Source organism: Cornus florida, unplaced genomic scaffold (assembly GCF_030987335.1).
Source record: "Cornus florida cultivar Cherokee Brave unplaced genomic scaffold, ASM3098733v1 CherokeeBrave_3.0.0_Hap2_Chr08, whole genome shotgun sequence".
Lineage (NCBI taxonomy): Eukaryota > Viridiplantae > Streptophyta > Magnoliopsida > Cornales > Cornaceae > Cornus > Cornus florida.
Genome location: NW_026775578.1, coordinates 39950652 through 39978647, shown reverse-complemented (window position 1 = coordinate 39978647; position 27996 = coordinate 39950652). Strand labels below are relative to the sequence as shown.

The following is a 27996-nucleotide window of genomic DNA, read 5'->3' as shown; positions in this document are numbered from 1 at the left end:
GAGAATGGAAAAAGATACTGAAAGAATTGTGATCCTTGAATCATCGTGATGAATTTTGTCTTTCTTCATACGAAGTCTGAATTTTCATTGAAACAATGGATGATTGCAAAAAAGAATTTGTCAAGCCTTTGAAAATTTCAACGATCAATTTGAATTTCCAGGTATGAGGTTCTCATTGAAAATCTTATGGACCCTGCTCATGTTCCATATGCACATTATGGATTAATGCAAGTTCGACGACCCAAAACCAAGCTGTCATGGAAGCTCTGAGTGCTTCACCTTTATCTTCATTTCAGGTCACAATATTCTCTCCAAGACTTCCCAAAACCCAAATAGGGAGAAGACCCTTTTTAAATCTTCCCCTCAGTAAAAAAGCCAATTCGTTTCTCTCACCAAATCCTAAAGAGGAATCCAAATTCAAGCTTTTCACTGCCATTGCTCCCTCTGTTTCAACTGAATTTGCAGACCCACCTGAAGAAGAAATCAGTATCCACAACCAGGATGAGAAATTCGACTGGTTTTCGCGGTGGTATCCGATAATGCCGGTTTGTGACCTCGACAAGAGGGTACCACATGGGAAAAAAGTGATGGGTGTTGATGTTGTGGTGTGGTGGGATAGGAATGAGAATGCATGGAAGGTGTTTGATGATGCGTGTCCTGGTAACTGCAAATTCATTCCTCATTTTATGACCATGGTTGGTGTTTTGGTGGCTCTGGTGACTACAAATTCATTCCTCAGGCACCCCCAGATGGTCCACCGGTATGATGACTCTCCTTTTTCTCATTGTATGACCAAATTGTTGTATGAGTTCAGATTTTAGATTAATTTTTCTGTGAATTTTGTCACATAAGCAAAAAGGAGAGAAAATCTGTTAAAATGGTTTGGGCATGTGCGAAGAGGGCCTTTTTAAGTGTGTTGGTTAAGAAAAGCGACATAGTCCACGTCGAGGGTAATACTAGGAGAAGGGGAAGATTGAAGTTGATATGGATAAAGTTAGTAAAGAAAGATATGATAGAGTGTGAATTGATTGAGACTATGCCCTTAAAAAGAGCGGAAAGGAAACATGAAATTCATGTAGCCGACCCCAGTGATTGGGAAAAGGCTCCGTTGTTGTTGTTTAAGCGAATTTCTCAAATCTCTTTTGTTGTATTTTTTTTTTTTTTGTTATTGAACTCTGATTGTCTTGTGTTTAATGTTTTATCTTTTATAGTCTCGAGCCAAAATAAGGAGGAGGGCTGTGGTCCTTTGACAACTAACAAAACATATGGCTCACACCCTATGGACATGGATCCTAAAATATTTGAGTTGAGTTTTACGATATAATATGCTAAAATTAGTAGTATTGTATTTATGAATGAGATGGATAAATATGTTCAAAGTTAGTGAAAGAGATCCTTGGAGAAGTTTATGGGAATAGGATGTCATCCAAAAGAAACTTGGCAGATAAATGAGGTGATTCGAATAGAAATTAATTGTAAAAGAGCAGGTTTATAGCTTAAATGTATGTAATAATGAGGAAACTTGTAAAAGTTAAATGAATATCATAGATTAGTGCCAAAGTTTCTGTGAAGGAATTGAAATGAGAGAAAGGGTGGAAGAGTTTCATAAACTGGTTGGTACAAAATCATGAGGAAGACCAACGGGCCAGTGGCCTAGCGGTACCCACCTCTTGCCTTTCAAAGGGAGGTCAGGAGTTCAAGTCTCAGAAGATACAAGTGTGTGTGAGTACCAACTAAAAAAAAAAAAAACTTGATAATTTTACTAATTTAAAAAAATTATGACCATTCTTGTAAAAATAAGGTCCTTGTAAGTTGAATTTGCTTTAAGCTTAATGTACATTAGAAAGGCTGTAAGAATCGTATTGCCATTGAAGTTTATAGTTTATGCACAATGGTGCAATAGTTGTTAAATTTAAAAAAATAAAAAATCAAACAAAAAGCAACTGAAAGCCCTAATATCTATGAGTTGCATTAGTGTATATCAAATTTTAACCTCTACTAATGTTAAATGATCTCTCTTGATCTAGAGTTTTGTTGTTTAGGATTAAGGATATGAAAACATTATATATTTGCATAATCATCAGAAGAACATAATTTGGTTGTGGGATGTAGCTGATATCCCGTTAGTTAAGTCTATACTGTCTTCCACTTAGGTTCATGCTTCATCAATTGTTCAAAGTAACTGTCCATTGATGTGACTATATGGAGATTGTGATGATCACATGCCTAAAATAAATGCTAATTACAACTCCGAGTACCATGATACATGGAACAAGAATAGTAATACCAGTTATGTTGGAGTTTGGAATGTGCTATAAAGGGCAGAGACTAATTGAGAATGATGAGTTTGTTCCAAATACAGGATCTCTTCTCTAGCTATATCAAGAGTAGATTAATAGATAATTGTTTTAAAAAGCAGAACTTCCGCACCTTTAAAAATGGAGTTACAAGGATTAATTATGTGCTTTGCTTGACGTGCTATGGCCTATTCTTTTTCATTTTTCCTTTTAACAATTCTATCCAGAAGTTTAAATTTAATAATGGGGACTTTCCATCCATACCCGCCCGTTTAAGATCATAATTTATTTATTGTTGAAATAGATTTGTTTTTTTTTTTTTTTTTTTTTTTTTTTTTTTTTTTTTTTTTAATTTCCCCTCATATTCAATTCTTCACCATTACAACTTTCCTTCTAGTCAAATTTATTTGTTACTTTAATATTGTTATATATTTGTCTATCTAAACGGAGCGGGGCGGAACACTCTCGGTATAACAGAAGTCATTATTATAACCTAAATATGCTAGTAATTTCTCAATAAATTGCCATGTTAAGAAAAAAAAAAAAAAAAAAAAAAAAAAAAAAAAAAAAAAACCCTCTCCCCGTCCCGCACCAAACCCGCACGGATTTTTATTATATCAAACTATCCCTACCCAAATAACTTAGACGATCCCCCAAAACTGCAAAAAATAGGGCAGGGCAGGGCGGGTAACTTCGAGGGCTTGTCAAATTACCATCCCTAGGTATACAAAATGTAGGAAGTGCTTGTCCCACATGGAAAAAAAAAAAAAAAAAAATGATAAAACTAATTAGAGTTTAAATAAGCCAAGTCTGGGACATGTGCTTGGGCTTGGGCTTGATGTGAAGTCCGGTTAATTTTTTTTATTAAACAAAATTTGGGCCTAATTAAATTTTTGGACTGGGCTTATTTAAATTGGTTGAGTTGAATTTAAATTAAAACCAGTTTCTAGTATGTAAATTTAAATTAAAAACTACTTTTTAGTTTTTTCCACAGGGTTGTACCTACCCGAAAAGGCATCTTTCTTAAAAACCACTTTTTAGTTTTCAAAGGGTTGCACCTACCCGAAAAGGCACCTTGCTTAAAAATTACTTTCTAATTTTTTCCAAAGGGTTACACCCACCCGAAAATCAATAAAAAAAAATGGGTTATATATATATATATATATATATATATATATATATATTTGGGGTAAGTGCAGAAAACACCCCTCAAGTATATTCTGAGTAGCACTTTTACCTCCTATTTGAAAAGTATGCAATAAACACCCCTAATATTTTGAAATTGTACAAAATTACTCCTCTATAAAAAATCTGACATAAATTATTACTGTAATATCTATTTTATCCTTTTACACTTCCGAAAATACCCATTAAGATGTGCCATTTTACAATTTAGCTTCACCCGAGTCAGCGATAGCCGCAGAATTCCAAATCAGCTTTGAGCCATCTCCACGTCATCTCTCCTTCCCCTCCCAACACAAAAATTGCAGTGGCGTGGTCGTTGTCATCGGCGGAGATGAAAGTCGTTAATAAGAGGAGAGAGAAACGTGGAAATGTTGGTGTGGCAGCGGCGACGTTAGTTATGTGGCCAATAATTGTTTCTTTGTGGGTGAATCTCAAATGAGGAGTGGTGGTGGAGGGTGAACTAGGCAAGGGTGCATGCGATCGGTGTTTTTGGAGTTGAAATTCGCCACGCTTGAGGACGGGTGGCCGCCGTTGGGTTGGATGGCAGGGCAGATGGTGTAGTGGCAGTTATTGAGATGGAGAAGTGATGGTCGACCTCGCCGCCGCCGGATTTCCCTCGATATTTGCAGAGTGTAACTTCCGGCTGATACCACTTTCGCTGGAAGATTCGAGAACGCTTCGTCGGTGGGGACGCTTAGTAATTCTGAAATTACCTTCACAGCCAACAACAAATAACAATGAAGTTTCACCTTTGCAACTTCTGGCGAATAAAACCATACCAAACCCTGTTTGGGTTTTGTGATCAATATCAGATAAAAATGTGGATTTTTGGATGGAAAGGGCCATCTGGGTTCTCAGCTTCCTTTACTGCTGAGGAGGTCACACAAAGAATTGATGCAACTAGCCTCACAGCCATTGTTACAAGTCTTGTTTTCATCTGGGTTCTTCTTTTTATTTTCTCTATCCTTTTCTATTTAATTATTTTATGTATATTCTTGATTATTCTTTGATGGGATTGTTCGAATATCAATCTACAAGTGTTCTGTTCATTTTGTGGTTGTTGATATATGAATCCAGATAGCCTTTTTCATCCAAAAATCCACATTTTTATCTGATATTGATCACAAAACCCAAACAGGGTCTTCTTCTTAGTCAGTCAGTGTTCTACTCTACCAATGTGATGACAAATAGCAATAGGTTTCACAGAGTCCTTTTTAGTCTTTTTACAAAATTTTGTATTTTTATATAGTTTATAAAATTGTTGACCAATGGTACTTTAGTCAAGTTGGTTTTAAATTTTTCAAAGGAACTTGATTGCACCAAATTGAAGGGGGTGTAATATGAGCTGTAAGCATAGTTTTTTGCACTTGACCCATATATATATATATACATACACATACCCAGATCATCAATTTTTTAAAGAACTTACTGGAGAAAGAAGCAAGTAGAGAGAGAAAGAATAAAGTGACCAAACCCATCTCCTGATTTTCTATGTATCTTCTCTGAATGGTTTGTGAAAATCGTAGGTGTTCCTATTCAGAACTGATGACCATTTATTTTTATTAGAGAAGAAAGATTTGACAACGTGTGGAAAAATTAATGTAAAATAGGGAGAGATAAAGTGCGACAAAAGAACTATCACCTGAGCTCGTGGAGAGAATCGTCCGCCGATAATGATGTCAAGATTCAAAAATCCGGTGAGGTATCAGATGCTCTAGGGTTTGATTTCCAATATAAGGAGAGAAATCCAGCAAAAAAACTCTCACATGAGCTCGTGGAGAGAATCGTTCGCTGGTAGAGGTACAGTCGGCGACGGTATACACAAGTAAGCCACCCCATTTCCGTTACCATCAACTCCTGCTTTGCCGGTGGAGGAGGACGTCGCGTCGTATTCCCTCTGGGCATCTACCTCACCGCCATCATCTTCCTCAGATATAGCGTCGTGTTGGAGATCCAAAATGGAGCCAAGGTCTTAGGGAGGGCACGGTGGACATGGGGACCGTGCTCTTCCTGCGTATGATTTTCCGAACCTATTCTTGAAGAGGGAAGAAGTGATGGTCGGCGTCCGACAGATCACGAGGTGGTGTCGTTGGCGGAGAAAAAAGTCACCGTCCGGCGAAGAGAAACATATCCAGTGCTGACTTGTCATTTGGTCAATGCTGAGTTGTATTTTTGCTGACGTGTCTTCCAATGATTGGGCTAGAACTTATCAGTGCTGACTTTCCCAATGCTGAGTTGTATTTTTGCTGACGTGGCTTCCTATGATTGGACGGGAATACATCCAGTGCTAATTTATCCTTTGGTCAATGCTGAATTATATATTTGCTGACGTGTCTTCCGATTTAATTCATTTACATCCATGAAGTATCGACAAACTACATAGGTGTAAATGAATTAAAGCCAAAATTAAGTGCCCATTAGATTTCACTTAATCACTGACGGTGTTGAGTGATCCGTGATCTCTGTCCATCCGACGTGGAATGGGTCCTGATAGGGAAAAATAACCCTAGCCTATCTTGACTTAAAGAAAAAGGTAATTAAATATTGACCGGCCACCAGATTTCTCCAACTCTCGACGATAATATCTCGTTATTAAGGATAACCATTTCTATTAGATAAGAATGATGACAAATCGTATCTAGGATAGGATTTGTCATGGGGTAAGTTCAAATCTTATCAAGGATAAGATTTCCACGAGGTAAGCTCCATGGGCTAAGGACGATGAAATTCCCCTATCAAGAATAAGGGAAGTGATTATAAATACAAAGACGACTCAGGAATAAGGTACACACAAAAAAACTCATACTAAGCGAATTACGATGAAAATTCTCTATCGAGAACCCTTGCTAACTTGATCGTCGGAAGATCAACGGCCGGCACCACACCGGTGTTTGACTTTGTCATCCTTATTTTGCAGGAAACGGTGTCGTACTAGACCGCGGCGAAATTCAACCTCAACAGTTGGCGCCGTCTGTGGGAACAGCGATTCCCTTGAATCGATTTATTACTCGTTGGGTATAAACATTTGCGGTCCGGTATGGTTACCGAAGGAACACCGTCGCAGGGATCTGGTCAAAGGGAAGAGTCGGGTGAAAATCTAGACGTCCCAAATGACCAGACACGATTTGCAGCGTTGGAACTGCAGGTCCAAACTCTGAATCAGGGTATGGACCAGTTGATCCAACAAAATGCAGCACTCCTGCAACACCTTGTTCCACCGGTTCAACAGGGCTTGCCACGCCAAGACCTCTCGAATCCAAACAGGGGTAATGGGAATCTGGAAGAGTAGGATACTCATCCTCCCCGACATGAGACCGAAGTTGAACAAAGCCAGGTGGGAAACTGACATAGATAGTTTGGTGCAGAAGACCAATTTGCCGTTTAGCCCCTCGGTTATGAAATGCCCTTTGCCAAGCAAATTTAGAATGCCCACAATTGAGAGTTTCAACGAAACTAAAGATCCCTTCGACCACTTGGAGACTTTTCAGGCGCTTATGCACCTACACGTGATGCCGGATGAGATCATGTGCAGGGCTTTCCCAACGACTCTTAAAGGATCAGCACGGGTATGGTTCAACAAACTAAAGCCAGGAACCATCGAAACCTTTGAAGAATTGAGTAAGGGCTTTGTGGGCCATTTCATTGCTGGCCAAAGGCATAGAAGGCCAGCTACCCACCTTCTTACTGTGAAACAACAGAAGGGAGAGTCACTGCGAGATTACATTAGTCGTTTTAACACGGAGATGTTACAGGTGGAGGAAGCGGATGACAAGGTGGCCCTAGCCGCCTTCATGGGAGGACTTTAAACCTCAAGATTCCTCTTCTCTTTATCAGAAGAACCTCCTACCAGCATGGCCGAGTTATTGGTTCGAGCTAAAAGACATATGAATGCTGAAGATGCAATGATTGCGAGAAAGGGAAAAGAATGGGAGGATAAGAAGTCAGACAAGAAAAGGTCGGCCCTGACGATCAGAGATGAAAAGGAAACTAAGTATAAGAAACCCATGGTCAACCAGAATGAAAGGGCATCTCGCTATAAGAACGCGGAGAGGTATACAAATTACACTCTTTAAATATGCTGATAGATCAAGTTTTCCTGCAGATCCAGGATGAGCCATATCTGAAGTGGCCACCAAAGTTGAAGTCAGATCCGGCAAGGAGACCTCGTGATAAGTATTGCAGGTTCCATAAAGACCATGGGCACGCTACAGAGGATTGCTTCGACCTTAAGGATCAGATTGAGACTCTGATCTGAAGGGGGCACATGCGAAGGTTTATTGTGGGGAATGACAGAACCGACATTAACCCACTAAGAGTAGGCTGAGACAACCACCCTCCTGATCAACAACTAATAGGAGAGATCAGGGTCATAGCCGGGGGGTGTGCAGGAGGTGGAGAATCGAGCTCAGCCCGTAAGGCCTATGCCAGGAAAATGCGAAGCTCATCTGAGGTGTGCGAAGTAGGAATACAGATTCAACATCGAAAGATGCCTCATTTAGGTGATCCAGTTATTACATTCTCAGATGAAGACATGAAGGATGTGCAGCAACCTCATGACGACCCTCTTGTCGTCACCATGATGATCGCTAACTATAATACTCGGCGAATCTTGGTAGATAATGGAAGTTCAGCTGATATCATTTTTCTTGATGCATTCAGCAAGATGAAGATTGGTGAGGAGAAACTCAGACCTACTAGATCACCATTGGTGGGATTCACGGGAGACAAGGTCTATCCTCTAGGAACAGTCATCCTTCCTGTCACTGCAGGAACTAGCCCAAAACAAGTCACTGTCATGGTCGACTTCCTGGTGGTGGATTGTCCATCTGCTTACAATGTCATCCTAGGAAGAGCGACCTTAAATTCGATGAGGGCCATCACTTCGACTTATCACCTATTAATGCGCTTCCCTACCGAGCATGGCGTGGGCGAACTAAGAGGAGATCAGTCCACTGCCAGAGAATGCTATGTTGCCTCCCTCAAAGAAAAAAGGTAGCAGGAGGCTTTGATTATCGATGAAGTTGAAGAGAATGAGCAAGACCGGGCTAAGCCAATCTTGGACTTGTTAGAGATATGCTTGAATGACACTGACATAACAAAAAAGGTGAGGATAGGGTCTCTGCTCCCCTCAGATTTCACAAATATTCTTATACAGTTCCTTAGACAAAATCAAGATGTATTCGCTTGGTCACATGAAGACATGCCCGGTATTAATCCAACTACGATTGAGCATTGATTAAACACAGATCCTACATTCAAACCTATTAGGCAAAAGCGAAGAACATTTGCCGCGGAAAGGAACATGGCTATATCAGAAAAGGTGAATAAGCTTATGAAAGCTGATTTCATCCAAGAGGTTCATTATCCCGACTGGTTGGCCAATGTTGTTTTGGTAAAAAAGGCCAATGAAAAATGGAGGTTGTGCGTAGATTTTACCGATTTAAATAAGGCGTGCCCCAAAGACAGTTTCCCTCTGCCAAGAATTGATATGTTGGTAGAAGGGACAGCTAGCCATGAGCTGCTCAGTTTTATGGATGCATACTCAGGGTATAACCAAATCTCAATGCACACACCAGACAGAGATAAAACCTCTTTCATCACGGACAGAGGTTTATATTGCTATAAGGTGATGCCTTTTGGGCTAAAAAATGCTGGTGCAACATATCAGCGGCTAGTAAACCTGATGTTTAAGAACCAAATCAGAAGGAATATGGAAGTGTATGTGGATGACATGCTCGTAAAAAGCTTGAAAGCTCAAGACCATCTGGTTGATCTACAGGAAACGTTCCAAGTCCTCAGGAAACACCAGATGAAGCTCAACCTAAGTAAATGTGCCTTCGGAGTCTCCTCTGGGAAATTCCTCGGTTACATGGTAAGTAGAAGAGGGATAGAAGCTAACCCTGAGAAGGTCCAGGCGATTCTCAACATGCAGTCTCTAGCATCGACCAAGGAACTTCAAAGATTGACAGGAAGGATCGCAGCTCTGAACAGGTTGATTTCCAGGGCGACCGATAAATGTTTGCCTTTTTTCCGTGTGCTTAGGAAAGCTTTTTCATGGACCCCTGAATGCGAGCAAGCTTTTACAGAGCTAAAGGAGTATCTCACTTCACCACCATTATTGTCGCGGGCGATGCAAGGAAAACAGTTGTATTTGTACTTGGCGGTTTCTTCGTCGGCAGTAAGCTCAGCTTTGGTTCGCGAAGAGGACGGAAACCAGAAACCGGTATATTATATTAGCCGTGCATTCAGGGGGGCGGAAGAAAGGTACCCAAGGATAGAAAAGTTGGCATTTGCTCTAGTTATCTCCGCGAGGAAACTCAGGCCTTACTTCCAAGCTCATACAATAATAGTATTGACGGACCAACCACTTAGGCAGGTTCTCCGCAAACCTGATACTTCAGGGCGACTCATGAAGTGGTTGGTAGAACTTGGAGAGTTCAATATCCAATACAAACCCCGAACGGCCTTAAAAGCCCAGGTACTGGCAGATGTTATAAGCGAATTCACACCAGAAGATGGGCTCGAGCATGCTACAGATAAGCAGGAAGAAGCCGAATCTACTTGGACGTTATATGTGGATGGGTCTGTCAACGCCCGTGCAAGTGGGGCAGGGCTAGTAATTATCTCCCCAAATGGGGAATACATCAAATATGCACTCAGGTTTGGTTTTAAAGCAACCAACAATGAGGCAGAGTATGAAGCCCTCCTAGCAGGCCTCAGGATGGCGAAAGCTTTGGAAGTTGAATGACTAGTAGCATATACTGACTCTCAACTAATAACTGGACAAGTCCAGGGGGAATATGAAGCCAATGATGAGAAGATGAAGACCTATTTACATAAGATAGAGGATATCAAGGGTTTCTTTAAGAAGTTTTCTATTCGCCGGCCGGATTCCCCGAGAAGAGAATGCGCAGGAAGACGCCCTGACTCGACTGGCAACCATAGAGGAAGATAAAGCCATACCCGTGGGATATTTGGATAAGCCTAGCATGGTTTGGGATTGGCCACAGAAAATACACCAGGCGGCCCACGGCATGGAGTGGGCAGAACCCATTATCAGGTACATTGAGAACGAAGAGCTACCCCAGGACCGCATGGAAGCACGAAAGATTAGGATGCGTGCGGTAAAATATTCCCTCATTGATGGGGTTCTCTACAAGAAGGGATTTTCTCTACCCTACTTGCGTTGTGTCTCCATTGATGAGGCAAATTACATTCTAAAAGACATACATGAAGGCCTTTGTGGAAATCATGCTGGGGGCAGATTACTAGCGCATAAAGCTATCCGACAAGGATACTTTTGGCCTACTATGAGGACATATACACTTGAGTTTGTGAAGAAATGTGACAAGTGTCAGAGATTTGCCAATGTCCCAAAACAACCAGCAGAAAAGTTAACCCCTCTTACAGGGCCGTGGCCTTTTGCCCAATGGGGGACAGACCTCATCGGCCCCTTACCCCAAGGGAAGGGACAAACTAAATACGTAATTGTGGCTATCGATTATTTCACCAAATGGGTAGAAGCTGAGCCATTAGCTCATATTGGAGCGAATGAAGTAAAAAAGTTTTTCTGGAAGACAATAAGTTGCAGGTTCGGAGCACCAAGGGTAATTGTGACCGATAATGGGAAGCAATTTGAAAGTGAGCAGTTCCTCGATTTTTGTAATGAACTTGGGATCAAAGTTCATTTCTCCTCTCCTGCCCATCCCCAAGCCAATGGGCAAGTTGAGGTCACGAATAGGACAATATTGAATATGATCAAGACGCGCCTAGAAAAGGCCAAGGGCTTGTGGCCTGAACAACTACCCGGAGTTTTATGGGCTTATTGCACTACCGTAAGAACCCCTACTGGGGAGACCCCTTTTGGGTTAGCTTTTGGAAGTGAAGCTGTGATCCCAGTAGAAACAAAGGTTGCTACCTTCAGAACCAAGTATTTTGAACCTCAACAGAACGGGGTGGAACTACTATTAAACCTAGACCTGGTAGAAGAGAAAAGGGAGCAGGCCCAGGTCAAGGTTGTGGCTTACCAGCGGATGATATCCAAGTACTACAGTGCCCGGGTCAAGCCAAGGAGGTTCGAGCCAGGAGACCTGGTGCTTCGCGAGGTTACCCCGGCTACTAAGGAAAAGGGGAAAGGAAAGTTAGCTCCCAATTGGGAGGGCCCTTATCGAGTAACCAAAAGCAACAGACCGGGGGCATACTGGTTAGAGTCACTTGGTGGGAGCCAGCTTCCCCACCCGTGAAATGCAGAACATTTGAGGAAATATTACCAGTAGGTACTCATGCCAGGCTGTGTTTTATTTTATTATCTCACTTTTAAAAGTGATATAATGTTTTTAGCTTCAACAAAGCAGACCAGTGTGTAACGGTCAATAAAGCAGACCAGTGTGTAACGGATGCTAATATTCGACTATCGATTATTATTTTCGATAGGTCTTTAATAAAATGGTTATTCGTATTTATTGCACGTGTTTCTACTGAATTTTATAAGTCACATAAGGACTAGTGACACATAAAGTCCACTTCTTTATTAAAAGAAATAAGTGACTTTCCCTTACTAAAGGGACGAGCTGGGTGAAGCTCGTAAAAATATGTTCCTTTGAAAGAAGGACGGGTTGAGTGAAGCCTGGGAAAGTAAAATGAGTTCTGTATAAGGAAACAACAAGTATGAAACAATACCATAAAAGACAAAAGTAGAGCAACTATTCTCTGGATTCAGAGATATTCTGAAAAGTTTTAAAGGAACAACATACTGAGAAATCAAAAAACCTAATATATATATATATATATATATATATATATATATATATATATATATATATATATATGACTAATACTATGGAATTCAATCTTCCTCTTCGCTCTCACTTAGAACGTCATACATAGAAAAGTCTATGTCTGGACGATCTTTGCCGACAAGAGCTTTGAACCGGTCAAAACCATCACAGTAAGCCTTGCCTATGAGCACCCTGAATTCATCAGAATTTTTAAAACTCTCCATTGCAGCTAGCTTCTCGAGTTCCAGCTTATCAGAGTATTCTTTGGTAAGTTTCACTTTCTCATCTTGAAAGTTTAATTTTGCATTAGTCAAGTAATCTTCTTTTATTTTAAGTGTAGAAGTAACATCTTCATATTTAGCCTTGAGGGAAGCCATCTCTAGGGAAAGTTTCTCGTATTCTTTGGCGATAACAACAGAGTATGTAGTGCCCTATAAATAAATAAATAGTGGCGAACAGTTAAAAATAAATAAATAAACGAAAAAAAGAGATGCACATAATAAGGGTAAAATCTCACCTGGCTGATTAGATGAAGAAATTTCTTTGAAAGCTCAGATGCTGGCAGACTCTGCAATCTGGCAGTGTCGTCTTTTACTACCATTTTATGTAACCTATCATTTGCGACATTAGTGTCATCGAGAACCGATTCCCCGTGGGAAAAGGCTTGGTTGGTTGATACCGAACCAAAACTTTCGAAACTAGTAGGAACCCCACCAAATCCGCTGAAACCTAGAGGTACAGGAGTATGACCTGATAACACTCCAGGGCTTGCGGATGTACCATGATTCCCTTCTCCTACCCTTCGTAATTTTTTGGAAGCAGGAGTAGAAGGGAGATTACTTGACCGGACTTGGGCTAGGAACCTTTTACTGAGCTTCTTGCCTGCATAAAGAGTAATAAGGGAAATACTTAATGAGATATTAACTAAAATCAGTAAGTTCACATATAAATATCTTTGTTTTTCTTACCTTTCTCTAAGTGGGTGGAGGTTTCCTTTGAGTTATGAGCTCGTACATACAAATCTAAAGCCTCGTCAGTTATGAGATCGCTAAAGGTCTTCACTGGGTAAGAAGAGGCATTACCAACATGCTCGACTTCTGGAATGGAGAGGGTTGGTTTGTCCTTAAATTCTGGGAAAAAGAATAATAAGTTGCACTAAAAAAAAAAAAAAAAAAATATTTTCCTATTCATGAACAGTACCCGAGGGTACTGTTCCCTCGGGTGCAAAAAAATAAAATAATAAATAAAATAAAATATTTTCCTATTCATGAACAGTACCTCAGGTACTGTTCCCTCGGGTGCAAAAAAAAAAAAAAAAATTTCCTATTCATGAACAGTACCCACGGTATTGTTCATAAACAGTACTCGAGGGTACTATTCCCTCGGGTGCAAAAAAAAAAAAAAAAAAAATTTCTATTCATGAACAGTACCCGCGGGTACAATTCCCTCAGGTGCTAAAAAAAATATATATAATAATAATAATAAATAAATAATAATAATAATAATAATTTGGAAACTATATACATATAAATCTTACCTGTTGGATCTGAATTATTCCAAACCGTTGGAAATTTCCCGTATGCACCGGAAATAAAAAAGAAACGACTCTTCCAACCTTTATTATTTTCAGGGATTGCAACAAGGAGGAATGTCTTCTTTGATCTACACTGGAAGTACCAAAAATTGTCTTTTTTCTTCTTGGGATAATAAAAATGTAGGAATTGATTTACTGTTAGACGGCCATTGCCACACTTTCCCCAAACAATCAAACAGCCTATAATAATTCTCCATGAATTAGGAGCAATTTGAGAAGGAGCTATCTTCAGATGAGAAAGAATTTCTTCTATAAATGGATGAATCGGAAAACGCAAGCCCGCAGCAAAAGTCGACTCGAAAAAACATACCTCACCCAATCGAATAGAAGAACATCTATCTTCTGGTTCGGGTTTATGAAGACGAATAGATGAAGGAATGGAATATTTAACTCTACAATTCTGTAAATTCTCATCCTTAATTAAGGATTCTCCTTCACGAAGAGGTTGCTTGGAAAAAGCAGTCCTTGGTCTTGAGGAGTAATCAACACTAGATTCATCAGCATAGTCAGGATCGAGTTCTTCAACACTTTCAGAGGTTGAGTCCTCGGATTGAGATTCAGTATTCAAGTTATTTTTTTACACGAACATGATGAGGTATCGGATATCGCGAAAATAGCGAAACCATTTTGGAATTACACCGATAACCCGGTAGAGACAACTTGACCCAATTACGTATCTACAACGATCCACAATAAACTCACAGTTAGGATCCAGTTTGGAGGATTTCAGACCAAAAAGAAAAGGAAGGTAAATAAATAAATAAATATATTTATTTATTTATAGGAAAGAAAATTCTTTTTCAAGTAACAGTGAAGTTCTTGTAAAGGAGTCCTACCACAATATGGAAGGGGCCTGTAGTAAAAATGAAACAAATGGAATATAGAAAGTATTTCCTTAGTCCACCACGTACCCGGAAATAGGGACAACTGATAGGGAAAAATAACCCTAGCCTATCTTGACTTAACGAAAAAGGTAATTAAATATTGACCAGCCACCAGATTTCTCCAACTCTCAGACGATAATATCTCATTATTAAGGATAACCATTTCTATTAGATAAGAATGATGATAAATCGTATCTAGGATAAGATTTGTCATGGGGTAAGTTCAAATCTTATCAAGGATAAGATTTCCACGAGGTAAGCTCCATGGGCTAAGGACGATGAAATTCCCTTATCAAGAATAAGGGAAGTGACTATAAATACAAAGACGACTCGGGAATAAGGTACACACAAAAAAACTCCTACTAAGCGAATTACGATGAAAATTCTCTATCGAGAACCCTTGCTAACTTGATCGTCGGAGGGTCAATGGCCGGCACCACACCGGTGTTTGACTTTGTCATCCTTATTTTGCAGGAAACGGTGTCGTACTAGACCGCGGCGAAATTCAACCAACAGGTCCTATGGAGGAAACCACGTGTACTGCCAGTCTGGCATTTCCAAATGGAGGAAAAGTGCAGCAAATGCCTTATAGTACCTGAGGTTCACATAGCAGTTGGAGTCTTTTTTTTTTTCCTACATTTTAAATTTGGATTTGGTAACGAAGATGGTGTTTATTTTGTAGTGATGTAAACAAACAGGGAAAAAATTCAGCTATCCCACGCCATACTGTACGGTTTCACGAGTTTTACGGATTTTTCGAATTATTCTAAATTCTAGTAATAATCTTTTAATAAACAAATATTAATAAAACTACATTGTTATAGTCTCCTGACTTAATCGTCCAAATATGTGACAAAAAGTCAATAATATGATTTTATATTAATAATATGATCTCATATGATGAATTGGTGATTGATGATTCTATAAATAATTTAATTTTAATCCTTATATTTTGAATTCTTTGAATTCTTCAAGCTCCTCGGGTTATTTAATTATTTACCCAAATTTCATCCAAAATAAATTTAGATTCTAAAATTTAAATTTAATTTCATCCCACGATTTCACCCGCTCCTATAAAAATTTCGGAAGAATATCAGATTGCTTGGGTTAGTCCCACCCCTAGTACATATATCCCTTAATACTTCGTGTGAAAATATTACTAAAAGTTTGAAATAATGCATGATAAAAATGAAAGCAAAACCAATTATTAGGTGAGTTTATTCTACATGATTTATGTCATTTGATTAGCTAAATTTACTGGACAGATTGTCGTCCATACTTAATTTTGTTCTAAATCATGATTGGACATAGATAGATGCACAAGTTATTTTATGGAGATCTATATTGTAAATTCTAAAAAAAATAAATAAAATAAAACTAGTAATAATGTTGTCATTTAATTAGTTGAAATTCAAAGATAATGTTGTCATTAATAATAATAATAATAGTTATTATTATTATGAGATGTTTTAAATACCTTTAAAAGGCAGTCATGTCTTGATTAATATTTTTAATTGTGTTATTTCAAAAAGTTATTATTTAACGTAAATTTGTCTTTATGTGATTATTTACTCAATATATTATTATTTTTGTTAATCCGTTCTAATAATTTGTAATAATCCATTCCAACATAATTATGTTGCAGTGTGATTATTTTTTCAATACTTCACTTTTATATTAAAATTTTTTTTTTAATACAACTACATTATGAGTGCCAAAATTTAAGTTATTACAAACTTTAATGTAATAGGGTGACAGAGTTTAAGTTATTACAAACTTTAACGTTAAAAAAAAAAAGACAAAAGTTTAATTGAACCTAAAATAAAGATAGATACACGTTTGGTCCTCAATAGATTCGTTGATGCAGTTCTCGTGATAAACGTAGTTGCATGGTTTGACAACAATGGCAAACAAATTGGCTTATGGGATTTGGAGTTGCCTTACCTCTAATACATTGAGAGATGTGTATATAAAAGATAAAAAATCAAATTAAAAGTAATTTCATTTTACACCTATTTAACTAGAAATGAGAAATAGAGAGACTGCATGGTGAGTTATATAGGAAAGTTATATGGTAAGGTGAGTTATTTATAGAAAGAGCCCCTTGTAACATAAACATGACTTCGAGAATATAAAATTTTGAAACTTTTTAGAAGTTTGGTTTAATAGAAAAAGAAAAATTCTAGAAAATTAAGATTCTCATGACCTTTTGAAAACTAAGATTCTCGTAACCTTCTATTTTTTTCGAAAAAATTTTATTTTCATGTGAAAATAACCTCTTTTTATTTTGTGTTCCTATTTTACTATTCAACTTCATTATCTAATTTTACACGACAACAACTTTATTGTATTTTTTTTTTCTAGGTTTCAAAGAATTGCAATCCACGATTTCAATTATATATCGATGAAATAAATATTAGTTTTCAAGGTTTAAATTAAATGAAAACTCCATCATTTTTTTATATACATACTACTAATTAAATTTTTATTATTTTACCATTTTTATAAAATAAGGACAATTTAGGTATTTAAACTATAACTTGATATTTTCTTACCATTTTCTTGGATAAATTTTCATCTTAATGTAATGCATACTAGAAAATCAAATTTTATTTATTTTCACTTCACTTCACTTTTCTTTTCATTTTTCATTTCCTTTACTTTCTTACTATTTCCATCTAACAAAGAGTGCCTTAAGAAAAATCTATATTTCTCTAGAATTTTATAATTTTATATATGCTTCAATATATATATATATATATTTATCTGTATATGGTTCGATATTAAATGGGTAGAAAAGTGGTTTTGTTATATTAAGTATATATTAAGCAAATATTAGTTTATTTTAATTTCTATTACAATCACTAAATATTATTTTGTATTATTCTTATTTGAGAACTTATATATATTATTGAATCTTATTTAATCCTACATAAGTGAAAAAAAATAATAATAATTATCATAGTTAAAATTTTGTTTTATTATATATTTTCGTTAAATTTGTATTACAGTTAGAAAAATACTCTATAAAACTCGTCCTGCCTTGCCCCCTTTAATAAAGGTTATTGGAGCGGAAATGGAGTAAATATTCTAAACGCGAATGAGAAGGGGATGAGGATGGCATTCCAGCCCCGATCCGTCACATTGCCACCCTGGACATGACCACACACAATTAATAAAATCAAGATGCTACTTCAAAATTCATTTTCGAACACCTTTACAATGAATTTGGATTCCTAACTCAAGATGTATAATAAGATTCTCGAACTCCAAACTGGAATCTCTTTCCTATTCATTATGAATCTACTTTTGTTCTTCCATTTCTTTATTTTTAATCCTTCTTTAAATTCTTTAATTTTTTCTTAATTTCAACTGTTTATTAATTCAATTCAGTCATAATGAAAGAAATTCTATTGAATTTTGAACTTCTCGAAAAAACTTCTATTGAATTTTTATCTTCTCGAAAAAAAAACTCTTGTTGCGCAAATATGACGGATCATCTCCTCGATCGAGCAGGAGGAGAGCCGTTGCGACCACGTCTCCATGATATCCAAGTTCGAGTCTGAGCTCTGCTTCATCTGGACTGTATTCTCAAGCTGTTTCACTCGTGGCTCAATGGCTCATCCCTCATGCTTTCGCTGCGGACTCCAAAGTCTTTTACCTGAAGGGCAATTATCATCGTTATCTCGCTGAGTTCGAGACTGTTTTCCGTTGAGAGCACGCTCAATGCCTACAAATCCGTTTGTTTCCGTTGAGAGCACGCTCAATGCCTACAAATCGGTTTGTTTCGCACTCGCTCTCTATATATACATGCTCTTATAAATCACTATATATAATTACATAACAATTCTCAAATCGACCATTGATGCAATTTGAGTTGAGCACTATATAGGCTCTGGTAGATCTGATACAGTTTGTTTTCCTGATGAATAAAGTTTAAGGTGTAAATTTTGTTTGTTTTCCATGAAATTAGTTATAGGAATATAATAAGTTTACTGAGGTTGGCCGTGAAATATTCATTAAGATATGTGTCTATTCTTAATCATTCTTTGCCTTTTCTTTTTTTGAAGGAAAAATGTTGTTATGGAGCACATTTCAAATGAATAAAATGAATTTTAAATGTTATTACAAGTAATCCCCTTTGCCTAAATAAAAAATTGATTCAATTCAGCTCTATGAAGACTCGTCTTGATTAGTCACACAGTTACACAAACTCAAATTTGCCATTATGCTCTATCAAATGACACAACTTCAATTATATTTCACGCTAACATATTTTTTTTCTTATCATCTAAACTCGTGTTAATTTTTGTCCTCAAGCATTATCCTCAGCATGAGACATATATAGGTGTAGTTATTGGTCTTTATTCCATATGGCCGAACTTCTCTATTTTATGTCTAATTAATAAATTTCTTGATTATTCTTATCACATATTTAGTTTAGCATTTACATTCCAATAACGCTTATTCAATGTACATTTTTTGGTAGACCAAATTTCCTTTTCGTAGATCATGGTCGGCCTAATAACTATTTCATAAAATTTGCATTTCAACTTCAGAGATGAAGTGCATCATTTAAACAATATGGCAATATGGCAGAAGCACTTTTCCCTTAACTCAATTTACTTTAATTTTAGAAGCAACACCATTTCTATTCTCTACCTCCTTGTGTTTAATCAAATGAAAGGTTGTGATATTGTTCACTGCTTGCTATGACCTTGATACCTATTATATATTAATTAGTATTCTAGTTATGATAATACATTCCATGTTTTAAATTTATAACTCTACTCTTTTTAGACCCTTTCAGTTCTAGAGTTTCTCTCAAACCTTTAATTTAGTAGTTATCCCTACTTTAATTCTATGAACCAAAACAATGCCATCAACAAATTACTTCTACATAGAAACTCGTCTTGAACATATATCGTTAGTTTTTGCAATAGAGAGGAAAAAGATGGATGTTCTTGTTGATTCTTGGTGCAAGCTTGCCATGGCTGGAAATTCTTTCGTTTATCCTTTGCTTGTCCTTTATAAGTCATATCTCCACCATATATGTCCTTATCATGTCATATGTATTTGTAACTCATTGCTTTTTCTTCTTCTAAAACTTGCCATCTTATATCTCCAAAGACCTTATAAAAATAATATAATTTTTTTTTTCTTCTTTTTTCTATCTATTTTTTCATTGCTTTTTAGTTTTCATTTTTAACCTCCCCAATGTAAATCAAAATGAAAATCTGACACATTTTTTTAGTATTAGATACTGCTCAGATAGTCTCTAGTCTCTCACAAACTTTTGTAGTGTTACTCATTATTCAATTATATAGTAACTTGTACAATTTTGACTATCCCCTTATTTTTACATATTTATGTCCTAAAAGACTTTTATGTTGCTTAGTAGGTTTTCTTAATTGTTATGGTACTATAAGGCATTAGGCAATTTTATTAATCAAGGTTCATCATCGTCCCTCAAGCCCTACAAAGTTTTAGTAGGGATTTCATATGATGCTGTATTCATATTTCTCAATTCATTTTTTTTATCTTAGGCATCCATTCTTTCAAAGAAATTAAAATTTTCAATCTTTTAAAGGTCAACAAAAAGTAGCACTTTCCTCTTTTCTTTTACTATATTTTCAAAAGGATCCTTAGATTCTCACTCTTCATGCACTTTATACTATCAGAACTTCTACTTTTCATTTCGTTCAGTATGGTAAGTTTGCATGTATTCTTCTTTCTATTTTTTGTATCTAGTGCAAAATAGCAATCGTTGTATGCCCCAAGTGTCTCTTACTAAATGCCTAGCTTTTTTTTTTTTTTTTTTTTTTTTTTTGTGTTTTAAAACTTTCTTTGTTTCTAGAGTCTGGATTCAAGACTCATAGAGAAGCCATTGAAGATTTATCTGATATATTTACATTTAGATATATTGTGTTTAGACTCACATATGTTAGATGAATATATTAATAATCTGGTGTCTTTAGTCAGGGGTAATGTTAAAATTTTCTATTCTTTTTTTGACATAAAGTGAGAGAATGAGAACTAGTTTGCGTGTCACACTAACAAGCTAGGTTTGCACTTTTAGTATAATGTAGTATTTTATATACATATGAATTTGCATTTTGATACCATTGACAATTTTTTTAGCAGAAACTCATCAAGAAGTGGTTTATTCCCTGTTTGCTCATTCATATCTCATGATAATAAGTGTAATACTCACGGAGACATATTAAAAATAGTAGCTAAAAAATAACATCCAGTGCTTTCTGTCGCGAACAATTTTAATTTCTTTATATTCTCATACACAATATGGTATATTAAATTGTATGAATTGATATAGTTCTGATCTTAGGTTATAGGTTTATTAGTCCAATTTGCTGGAAATGGTTCTTATTTTTAATAAAAGAATATGTACTTTTTTCTAATTGCTACTGATATGGCATCGATACTTTTGAAGGAAAAATAATAATTATAACCCTAATAATGATAGTTCTTAGGATTTTGATTTAAAATGAAAGAGAAAAATGAGATAAATTTAAGTCGTGGTAGTGGAACCGATGTGGAATCGACTCTAAATGTTTATTGATTTTTTTCCCTCTAAATGTTTATTGATGGAGAAAACCAAGAAATGGAAATAAAGTAGAGGTTTTCCATATATTGAAAGTGTCATATTAGTTTATGGAAGTGGTAAAAGACGTAAACTTACCTCCATTCCATTATACGGTTGCTTTTGGATTTGTTGGCTTAAAATTTTAGTTGCCAAAATGTTTGGTCTTGACAATTAAGGATGCTAGAAGGGGCTGGTTTGTTGCAAACCTGAGCTTCACTTTTGTTGGCACAAAGTAGATTCAGTTGAAACTCGAACCTGCCTTGCCGTTCGGAAAAAAAAAACTCGAACCTGCCTTCTCTTTGTGAAATGTTGTTTTCATGCTCAAAGCATTGAAAACCGAAGAAAATTGTTTCTTTTACTGCCTTCTCCTTGCAGATAAATTAACCGTAAAATTCATAGATGTCGATAGGTTTTGGCTCAAGAGAGACAGGTTTCTAAGGGGTGTACTTAGCAGCATTAGGTTGATGATATCTCTCTCTCCCTAGGTGAGGCAATTCATATTATGAACAATAACATATATATAGATTATTGAGGGATGCTCACATATACAGACTAAAGCCAGCAGAAGGCTAGAAATCTACTCTACAACTCAAATAAACATCCCAAGATGCTAAAACTACACTAAATGTCACCTCAATTAGGAAAACTTGTTTGCCCCAAACTACACTATGTGCCTTGTTGACTTGACAATGAAAGGTTTATATGTGCCTTGTTGACAATTGAAAGGTTTATATTGACGAAAATAAATATAACAGATTGGTAAATAATATAATATCTGTTCATGGTATTTTACTTTGCGTGCATATCTAGGTTGTTTGGCAGTGTTTTATTTTATTTATCTATTTTTATTATTTTTGAAAGGTTGTTTTACAATGCTGACAAGGCTCATCCTTTTGTTATTGATAGGGGAGTTCATTTGATTCGTCAATTCATGAAATCGATCCAATCCAATTCAGATCCGTGTGGATTGGATTGATTTTCTAGCCTCACGGTTCGATTACGGATTGATAAATAAGGAATTCTTAGTCCACGGATCAGTTAACAGATTGAGGTACTAAAAAACCGATCCAATCCATAAACTGATCTGATCTGTTCAATTTTAATATATATACACGTTATTTCTGTTTTCTTTATTCTTTTATTACTTTAAGGTTTTTTTTTTTTTTTACTTAATTCCCACCATTTTGTATAAGTTTTGATATTGATTCATTTTTCAAGAAATATTAGAGATTGATCCTACTTTTAAACAATTCTGTTAGTCAACAAACAGTAAACTAAATGGTGTTAAGGTTAGTAGTGCCTTTCTTTTTAAATCTCAAAACTACCCCCAATTTGTTTTTACCAAACTACCCTAGTCACAATTAGAGCCCACCTCTGTTACATTATTCTCTCATAATTCTGAATCCTACAAAAGCACTGTGTTTTTTTTGTTATTGAACTCTGATTGTTGTTTAATGTTGTATCTTTGACAATCTTAAGCCAACAGAATGAGGGGGCAGTGATTGTTAGACAACTAATATGCTCCCTATGGACATGAATCCTACAAATTCTTGAGTTAAGTTTTATAATATAGGGTAAACTACAATGACCTCCCCTGAGGTTTGGTCTAACTGCAACTAAACCTGAGGTGATTCAAATAGCAATTAGTAAAAGAGATCCTTGGAGAGTTGATGGGAATGGGTTGTGATCCAAAAGAAACTTGGCATGTGATTCAAATAGCAATTAGCTGAAAAAGGGCAGGGTTTTATAGCTTTAATGTATGTAGTAATGATGAAAATTGTAAAAGTTATAAAGGCCAAATGAACAAGCTTATAAGGAAAGCTGAATTAGAGGTGCTGCTTACCAATAAACTAGTTCCGTCTGTACGTATTTTTACACAAGTTAGATGCAAAGGATGGTGAAAAGGCCGTGTATAATTTGACTAGGATAAGGACAGGACAAGTAAGGACTGAAAGCACATTAACTGCATCATAAGATTACTGCCAAAGTTTCTGTGACGGAATTGAAATGAAAGAAAAGGTGGAAGTGCTTTTCATAAATTGGTTAGTGCAATTCCATGAAGGAGATTAATCTGTAGAAAACTTAATAATTTTACTATTTTAAGAAATTATGACTATTCTTGTAAAATAAGGTCCTTGAAGTTGAATTTGCTTTAAGCTTAATGAACATTAGAAAGGCTGTAAGATTTTGTGTATTGCCACTGAAGTTTGCAGCATATGCGCGATGATGCTATAGTCGTTAAATTATAAAAATAAAATAAAATAAACACAATGCAACTGAAAACCCTAAGATCAATGAGTTGCAGTAGTGTGTATCAAATTTTAACCTCTACGAATGTTAAATGATCTCTCTTGATCTAGAGGTTTTGTTGTTTAGGATTAAGGATATAAAAACATTATATATTTAACTTCCGAAGAACAGAAAGAATTTGATTGTGGGATGTAGCTGGTTTCCCATCAGTTAAGTCTATACAGACTTCCATTTAGGTTTGTTCTTCATTAATTGTTCAAAGTAAGTGTTGATTGATGCGACTATTGTGAGATTTTGACGATCACATGGCTAAAATAAATGCTACTTACAACTTCAACTACCATAATGCATAGAACAAGAATGGTTATGCGGTTATACCTGTTATGTTTGAGTTTGGAACGTGCTATAAAAGGTAGAGAATGATTGAGCATGATGAGCTTGTTCCAAATACAATTTTGAATTGTGTGATCCAACTTGCAGATAGTTTTGATACTATTGTTTTGTCGTTCCTTGAACAGTATATAAATCTTGGATCTTTCTAAAGAAGTGAAGGATATATCAATCCCGACATATTTATTCTCTCATAATTCTGAATCTAGTTTATTTTCAGGATATTTTGATAGTTCCTTACATATCTGATTCAGATCGGCTTTTCCAACAAAACTTGTAGGTTCACACGTTCAAGAAAGCATGTGCAGCTGTTTATCCTAGTACTGTGCAAAATAACATTGTTTGATTTTGGCCAAACACTGATCCTCAATATAAAGATATCCTTGTGAAGAAAAAACCCCCTACATCCCGGAATTGGATGATCCATCATTTACCAATACAATGGGAAACAGAGACATACCATACGGGTATGGAAAACATATTGCTGACAGCATTTTTCTTACATTTTTTGTTGCAAAGAGAAGAGTAAGTACTATTTTTTTTTCTGCCTGAGAGAATAAAAAATAAGTAAGTGAAAAATAAAAATAAATAACCTTTCAGGTGAACGGTGAAAAAAGAAAAGAACCTTTCATTTTGATGTTTGGATTTTCCTTGAATGGTTGGTTTGTTGTTGTTGTTTTTTTTCTTCCCCAGTAATCTTCTTTTCTGGATTGGTTAGCTTGTTCTGCTTTGATGTTGAGGTTTCTTTTTCTGTTTGTTTCCAAGCCAGATGCTTTTAGAGTTGTTTTGATTGTATTCTGTTGAATTTTGTTTGGCTTGGTTGTTGCCCTTGGTAGGCTTGCTTGCTGGCTTTTTAGCCTTCTTGTTTGTTCTTTCTAGTTTAATGAACTCTTCTTTATCGGAAAAAAATAAAAATGTTACTTGGTTACTGGTTAATGCCAGAACAAAGGTAAAGAGAGAATTTAAACCAAAAAAAGGAAGAGAATGGAAAAGATAGTGAAAGAATTGTGATCCTTGAATCATCGTGATGGATTTTGTCTTTCTTCATACAAAGTCTGAATTTTCATTGAAACAATGGATGAGTGCAAAAAAGAATTTGTCAACCCTTTTGAAAATTTCAACGATCAATTTGTGCTCGAGTTCTTCTAAGTTTGCTAAATTTGAATTTCCAGGTATGAGGTTCACATTGAAAATTTTATGGACCCTGCTCTTGTTCCATATGCACATTATGGATTAATGCAAGTTCGACGACCCAAAAACAAAGTTGGAACTCCTATACAAACCCTTTTTCTCTTTTTTTTGGGCAAGCAAGTCACTCTATCGCTCAATCTTCTATTTGGAAGGAGGAGGAGTTACCACTTAGGCTAAGCCGTTGGTGGTACATGATCCTCATTTTTAGTTCTTATTTTCTCTCAACTTTTTGAAGTTCATATGGCTAACACTGACTTCCCTTCACTGGTTAAGGCCGATAGAGAAGGGGGGCAGACCACTTGAAATGAGTGTACAGAAACTGGACATAAATGGCTTTATTGGGAAGCAGGAGATAGGCGATAACATATTTATTGCACCTTGTATATTTGAAGTTTCTGCCAGTCTTTGTGAAGGATCAAGGAAACAGATCTAGTTCATCATCTGGAACCAAAGAGGTAATCAGTTGACATATTTCATTACGTCAAGTTGATCGATGGGAGTTCAATTTTTATTTTAGTTTGCAATTAATGATCCATTTTATTTTGTTTTTTTTAGTACTTCATTTGATGTATTATACTTGGTTGGTTCAGGAACCGTCATCACATGTGAAGCAACAGAAATTTCTTTTAATTTTTATCTGTATACCTGTTAGTCCGCGTAACAACAGATTGATATGGATTTTTCCAAGAAATGTTGGGGTTTGGATTGATCAAGTTGTTCCACGTTGGATGTTCCATGTGGGACAAAATTTGATTCTAGTTTCGGATTTATATCTTCTTCATGTTGAGGTAATTCCTATCTCTTTATTTTTTATAAATATGCAAGTTATTTGTTAACTTTTTGTATCGTCTTTTCTAAAGTATATTGTAATACAACCAACTAAAGCTTACCCAGCCAGGCGGATAAAATCCACCGAGTAGAAAATGGATTCAGACTTAAGTTACCGACCTTTAATACCAAAAGTCCTACGCAAGACCAATCCCAGATCCTTCAGCTGTTGATCCATTGACAGACTCCGTTCTTCATGAACTCTCTCTATGGATCTTCGATCTCCTTGTGAGTAATGTCCAGCTGTGTGTGCGCAGACTTTGTTGTTGAGATCCCTTAGAGCAGCAATTGATGCTTCAACAACTCACTGATCCATTCACCATGCTAGATGTATGATGATGGATACAAAAACACGTACCCTGGTAACCAGAGGATACTAGAGAACACAAGCAATATGAATGAAAAGCTTAAATGCAAAAGCATGTCCTAGAACTTGTGCTAGCTAACCTTCTTATTTTTCTGAATAATAGAGAATAGATTCAGAGAAAAGTAGGGTTTAAGAGTGTTATAATTTAGAAAGGAAATTAAGAATTTGAACCATCGATCCACCGTGGATGTGTCTTATCCCGACTCACATTTTCCTACATAAGATTATGAACATTGGCCCCTCCAATTGGCAGAAAACTTGTTTTTTGCCAACAAAGTCAGATGCCCTTGTGGTTGGTTTCAGAAAGTGGTTAAACAAATATGCAGGCGGTCAAGTTGATTGGCGATCCAAATTCACTGGAGCCCTTCTTCCATCTCCTCCTAGAGAACAGCTGATGGACAGGTAAAATGTGTGGATTTCAAACAAGGTTTCAAGTTTTTGTTTGATTTAGTTCTTGAAATTCTATAAAGACAGGAAGCTTTTTGTTATTAAAAAAAAATTTATTTTTTATAAAATTGAGAAAGTTCCACGGCATATCGTAAATCTTAGCCATGGAAACACCTTTTGAATCATAATTATCGAAAAAAAAAAAGACACCTTTTGAATCATGGCTTACAATGATCTTAAAAAGTAGAAGAAGAGGAGTGTGAATCTGTGATGGCAACTCCAATCCAAACTCGATGCAAGATCTCGCGTTTTCATTTTCTTTAAATTCATGGTTTGTTTCAGGTACTGGTCCCATGCAGTAAATTGCCGTAGTTGCAAAGCAGCAATGAAAGGCCTCAATGCGCTGGAGGTCGTACAGGTAAACTCTATTGCTTCAATCGGGATTGTGGCTGCAGCCCAAGCCGGGCATGCTGTCAGGTGCTGCAAGGAACACTCTGGTCTCCATGGCAGTGTTATGCTTTGTTGCTTCTAAGTGGTTGCCTCATTTCATCTACAAGAATTTCCATTGCCACTGACCTGAGACTCATTTTCTACCTTTTGTCAATGTAATCACCATAGCTACTGTAAATAATTGTGACATTGTTTGTATATGCAAGTTTAAGTCAATAAATAATTAAATATTTGTATAAAACATCCTGAGGAAAGCAGAGTCTAATTAGTGCTTATATTTAAGTCAATTTGTCAGCTGTTAGTATTGTTTCTTTGGCAGAATTGTTTGAAAAAGAACCCAAGATGAGGGTTCCTTTGGTTTTAGTCCTGATATGATGACATTTGCAACATTATACTATATGGACTCTCCTTGCATTCTGTGCACAAAAACCCATCTTCTAAAACTATACTCCCATCACAAAACTGCATAACCGCTGCTCCTATTAAAACTACAGCAATTTGAGCTTTCGAACCAAGGTACAAGCTCTATCACTAAGCATTTTGAAACCCTACAAAGAATTGCATACATGATTCAAGAATATACAAACCTAGAATCAATAGATTTGATACTATGATTTTAATCGTTCAATGGTCAATACATCCCTCCTATGTCGTTGAAGAATAAACTCGTATCAATCCCACTTGGTAAAGCACCTGTCGTTGAAGAAAGCTCACCTCCTCTGAAACAAGATAACATTGGCCTCAAGATCCATGATTTTAAAGAGACATAAATCAATCAGAGTTACTGATACA

The 27996-nt window shown here is 36.3% G+C and overlaps 1 pseudogene; it reads left to right on the top strand.

Moving 5' to 3' along the window:
* The first annotated feature begins 249 nt into the window (after positions 1–249).
* On the top strand, positions 250–27491 carry LOC132271428 (protochlorophyllide-dependent translocon component 52, chloroplastic-like; annotated as a pseudogene).
* The last annotated feature ends 505 nt before the right edge of the window (positions 27492–27996 follow it).